The following is a 6,000-nucleotide window of genomic DNA, read 5'->3' on the forward strand; positions in this document are numbered from 1 at the left end:
TCTAAATCTATGAATCGGAAAAACTGCAACTGCTTCTTGGTAAACATGAAAGAAATTCTTCCATCCTGTTACCCTTGTATCAAATTATGAGGCCCAAGAGGGCAGAAACTCTGTTTAACCTTTCCATCTCCTCCAAGACTGAGCACAGTATTCATCACACAGTAGGTGTCTGAATTTAATTGAATCCATTCATTCACTTACCCGCAGGGTGTTGTCCTTTCCCTTCATTCTTAAGAGAACCAATGACATCAGGAGGATGATGTCTTGACTTGCAAATAAATTGGATTTAAGTGTGGAAGAGCTTTGCAGTCATCAACCTCACTCTCTCCTCCAGAATCCTTAAGAGAATGGGGCCGGATATAGTCAAGAAAACTGGAAATGATTCCCAATGCAGTGGGAGATCTTGGTCTTTTTAAGTTAAGGTCTTTTCCAGGTATCAGTTTGTCTGAGGCAACACCTATTCAATAATCAAAGGCTAGTTGAGAAATGAGGCAAAAGCTGCCCTTCACAAGAGAATCAATCTAGGAAACCCTCAGAGTTTCTAGTCAGAACAGAAAAGATTGCTATTTATCCTCACTCCGAGCCAACAAAACCCAAATAATGAGGAAGGGAGGTTTAGATTGGACCTATTATTGGCCAATTAGTGAAAGCCAGAAAGATTTGGGTTTAAAGGATAGTCAAGTAGCTCCATTCATTGTGGTCTTTAACAGAGCCTGGTTTTTCAGAGCTATATTTCAAGAAATCTCAAATGAAAACTACATGAGACAAAAAGAGTTAATTATCCCAGTTTATTGAAAAACAATGAAAAAATAGATAGAGAAGAAAAAAAATCTAGCCTCCAAACCCCAACATGGATTGCAAAGTATAAGTAATCAAAATTTGTATTCCTTTGAACAGAGCATCTATATCTTAGGGTATGACTCCACACATGGACAGAGGGAGAAGAAAAGGAGAGGAAGAAAGGAAAAAAAGGAGTCACAGATAGGATAGGGCTTGAGGCAAAATCATAATTAGGATATGGGGAAGCAGCCCAAGCACCCTCAGCTCCAAGTTTTGGAAGTCCCTGAATTGATTGGCAAGGAATCAGGAAGGGAGTTTTAGCAGAGAACAAGGGGCAGTCTCCACAAATTGGCAATTAAAAAACTCGAATGTTAATAAATTAACAGCTATTCTGTAATCATTAATGAGGTTCCCACCATACCAGAACCATCATTCCCATCTTCAAAGCAAAACCATGGTACTAGCATCATGTCTCCACATTGGACTGTCCTTTTGCTTATTTTTACAAATGCCCCTGAGAGGGTTAATACATTTTAGCTGTTATCTGATTCTCACACCTTAAAATGATTTAGCTTATCAGATCCTTCTGTCCCCTAGCTAGCTAAAAGAAGGGCATTGAGGAAATGGCAGTTCTATAGTAGAGTGAGGGAATGGAGGAATGCTTTAGTGTGGGGCACTGTCCAAAAAGGATAGATTTAGGGTGGGGTTATTGATAAGGCTATTGATTTTTCCATTTTGATTGCTTTTGCCCAACATGAGCATCATGAGGGCATTGGGAGTCTTAATATGGCAGAGAACACCACCTAAAGCATGAGTGTGATGGCACTGAAGGTAAATGAAGGCTCTATAAAGGCAGTGTAATGTCCAGGGTAATCATAGATAGTACATTAACAAGGCTTCTCTAAAGACATTGGACTTAATGTCAGAAGATCTGAGTTCAAATCCTATTATAATACTTATTAGCTCTGTAAAGATGAGTCAATTGGATTTTGAGAGTCTATTTCTTCATCTCTATTGCTATTTGCTATCCCTCCCCCCCACTCTCCCAACCATTCCTTATATAAATATCTTACCTGTATAAAGTGTCCTTCCAATAAATTTTCACAGAAGAGAACACAATAACCTAGGAACCGTCCTTTGATTTGATTATTCATAGTGAATAATGAAGAACAAGTCATTATTATTAATATCAATAGTAAAGAATTCAAGAACCATTGAATGAAACCCATTTAAAGGACTTCTCCAGCAATGTTCGCTCACAAAGACCTTCAGAAGCCTCCTGATAAATTAGAGTTTAGATGGGTTTTAGTTAAGAGAATGGTAGATTTGAAATCAGTTGTTGCCATTTTTTTTTAAAGCTCTAGGACTTAACTAGAAATTTTTTTTATTATTTTAATGAAAAGTGACAAGATCATTCTGTTTTTCAGGAAACTCAGGAAAAACAAGATAGCAAAATCTATAACCTTATCTGCTCAGAATATGGAAATATTGTCCAAAAAAAGTTCAGGTGTTCACTGTTACAGATAAATTAAAAAACAGTATCATGAAAATAAATAATTTATTTATAGTACATGGAATTGCAAAAGAAATTGGACTCAGGCTCTTAGGAGCCAAGAACCCAAAACTTTGGGGTTTCTCAATTAATATACAATTTGGAGGGAATGAAGAAATAGGATGAAAGGATTGATATACCTGGTTTCTTATTGGAAATGGAGATCTGGAGACAATTTAGTGAGAGAGAGGATTGGCTGGAGGGAATTGGGGGACAATCGGGAGACAATGAAGAGAGAAGGAACAGGGGTGGTTTTGTGACATTCTTTAAGTGCCTGTTATGGGAGGGACTAATCTTGTGACTTCTTTAAACTCAGATGACTGAGATTTCACAAAATGGTGGATAAAGACAAAATGAAGTGCCTATTGCTATTTCAACATTACAGCCCCGGAGACTGTGGGGAACCTGAACCTTTCTGCAGCTACCAGTCATGTTCTGCACATCCCTGTTTAGGGAGTGTCAGAATACTTTCTTGCCGCTTAATGTTAGATGGAAAAAAATAAATGCTAGGTATAGGGGCAAATGAGCATTGACTAAGAGAGGGCATATTATGGTTGGTGACTAGGAAAATGTGGAAAACTATTGGGTGAGTGAGATGGAGAGAAAGAACAGTAGCTTGAATATGAGTCAGTTGTGTGTGTGTGTGTGTGTGTTTCTCAAAAGGAAAGAATTAATTAGAGATGTGAATCAGTGCATGAGAAAGAGAAAGGGAATGAATTATGAAGTAGCATGTGTGAGTGTCTTAGAACCAGACAGTTTGCATGCTATTGGGGGCAAATATAAACATTTGTGGGAGGCTGTGTTATTTGTGGTGCACCCCCCCCAATTATGCAGTGATACTAGTATTAGAAAGCAACGATGACAAAATCAAAATGGATTTTTAAATCTGATTTGCAATTTCTTGAGCGCCTAATAGCTTTCAGATAGGAAGAATGTGCCCAGGAGTCACAAAAAACTCCATAGCATAAGATGTAAGTGAAAATAACATAAGTGCATGTGAGGGGTTCCAAACATTTATTTTTGAATGCTTTAAAACAGGCTTAACTGAATACTGATATTTTTCTGCTCAAAAATGAAATCTAGTTTGATCTTCTTAGGCATTTAAGGATTGAATGTACCTGGAGGGAAAAACTATTTTTTTAAACCAGTTTTCTTGGGGATTTCTCTATATCCCCTTTTAGTCCCAAACTGTCATTCCCCTTAATGAGCACAGTGAGAGGTATCCTGGATCCCAATCAGCTAAACACATTCTCAATACCAATCACATTACTTGTCTGGCCAGGGTGAGAAATGGATTCTGTTCCATAAATGGTTAAGAATGGGAAGCTCAATTCTCCTGCTTATGAAACTCCTGAGGCTGACTGTTTTGTGAACTCAGCATGAGACTGTTTTAGGATTGCTCACATAGAACAAAGGAACAAGTCCTTCAGGAACAAGCTTTTCTCTTGGTGTTTGTAAGGTCTTTGAGAGCATCCTCTATGGAATTTTAATGAAATGACAGACTCATATTGAATGAAAAGGCATGTGTGAGTTATAATTTGGTCAAGGGTATACCCATCAAAATGCTGATGTACCTAGGAGAGGGAAGTTTAATATTACACTAAAGTCACACAAGTGAAAGAGGCAAAATTTGAATTCAGGTCCTTTGACTTCCACTGTACCTTCTATTCTCCAATATCTTCTGGGCTGGCCAGATCACATTTGCAATAGGAGGTTCATAGGAATTTAGAGTTGGATGTAACATTTGACAATATCGAATCCAGTCTCCTTTTCTGAGACGACAAAATGGAAGACAAACATTCTGACTAATTTTGTTGGCTCTAGGCACTGAATTTGGTTCTGGTTGCTGCATTTTAGGCAACATTATTTACTGGATCATAGAGTTAGAACTTGAAAGAACTTTAGGAGTCATCTAGCCTAATCCTTCCATTTTACAAATGAAGAAACTGAGATCCAGAATTAAGTGATTTGCCTAAAATCATAAACTCAAGAAGAGCATCCTGGGATGCTAAGTCAGGAAACCATCTACTTGACTTTGGGAATCTAAGATACTTTGCATAGAGTTTTGGGAGAGGACATATATGATCATTCTATTTGGATATTTATTTGAAATGTACTCATCTTGAAAAGGGATTAGAATTAGCCTCTGTGACTCTAGTAGAACTAGAGTAAATGAGCAGAGGGGCAGCAAAGCATGGAGTTTCATTTTCTTAAGTCCCAATCTGGCCTCAGATTCTTGTTAGCTGTCATTTAACTGTTTGCCTCGGTTTCCTTATCTATAAAATGTGTTGGAGAAGAAAATGGCAAACCACTGCAATATCTGATTATTTTTCAAATATTAATAATCAATTCATTGAGATTAAAATTTTTTTCTTTTCTATTTCCTGCTAAGAAAGCATTCCCTTATAGGTTATTCAGCCAACATCTGAAGGACATTGCTAATAAATGAGATTGCTCAAATCCTCAGGGTACATGCTTTCGATTGGGTAGGACTCCACCCAACCAGAAGACCTTTCAAGGAGAATCTAATCTAGATGGAGTTCTGAACCCACATCTTTCACTGTTCACTGAGTGGAAGATACATTCTTTTGTATATTGCAAGTTTGACTTGAGATGAGTTTCTCTTTGTCCATGAATGACTTGATCAGAATCACATACCCAGTCCCTCATTAGAACAGGCTCACCTCTCATAATATTCATTCTCTCATTAATCAACCAGAGTTGATTGCCACCTGTGATGAATACTTTCTCTTACAGGGTATATAAGTATCAAAAGGCTTCCATGAGGGGTCTTTGGTTTACTAAAGAAAGCCAAATGACCATCCTTTTATTAATTACTTGCTAGTCATAATTAATAAAATGTTTAAACACCCCAAAATTATCTCTCTCAAACTTTTCATTTCTCACATTGGGTCACAAAGAGTTGGACATGACTTAACAACAAAAATGAATAAAAATTGTTAAATATATTTTAATTCAATATGAGAGCTTTCCAATAGTTAGAATTGTCCCCACGTGGAATAGGTTGTTTTGTGAGACAGAGTTCTCTGTCACCAAAAACTGCTCTATAAGAGATTGGATAAACCTTTTGGAGATATCATAAAAGAAATTCCAAAATGGAGCAATAGGGGTGGACCTTTCAGTTTTTTTTCCAATTCTGAGATTTTATGTTATGACAATTCTCCTCACCTAGTCACGCAGAATGGGAGGAGCCAGAGAAATAACCCCTGGATGTTTTCTATCCTATACCCTTCCATTTTAGGAGGGTGTCCTAGAAGCTAGAAAAGCATTGGATTTGACTCCATAGGGCTTTGAATCCTGATTGGCTGTGCTGTTATTCCACATCTGTGGACCTTGGTTTCCTCCACTGTAAATAATTAGATTGGACTCCCCAGTTTATTCCCCCCAACCATATGCACATTAATAGTAGCCTGAATATGAATTTAGTGCCCAAGAACATCAGGAATCCAGAGATATTGAGAGGCAGCATGAAGAAAGGGGAAAGAGCAGTAGCCTGTCAGTTTGGGGCTCCAAAACCTACCATCTGTATAATCTTGGGCAAGTTGCTTAACATATTTGAACCTCAATTACCTCAGCTATAAAATAGGACTGATGTTTATACTAACTACCTGATAGGGTTGTGAGGAAAGTGATTTTTAAACCTCAAA

This window comes from Antechinus flavipes, chromosome 5, assembly GCF_016432865.1.
Source record: "Antechinus flavipes isolate AdamAnt ecotype Samford, QLD, Australia chromosome 5, AdamAnt_v2, whole genome shotgun sequence".
Taxonomy (NCBI): Eukaryota; Metazoa; Chordata; class Mammalia; order Dasyuromorphia; family Dasyuridae; genus Antechinus; species Antechinus flavipes.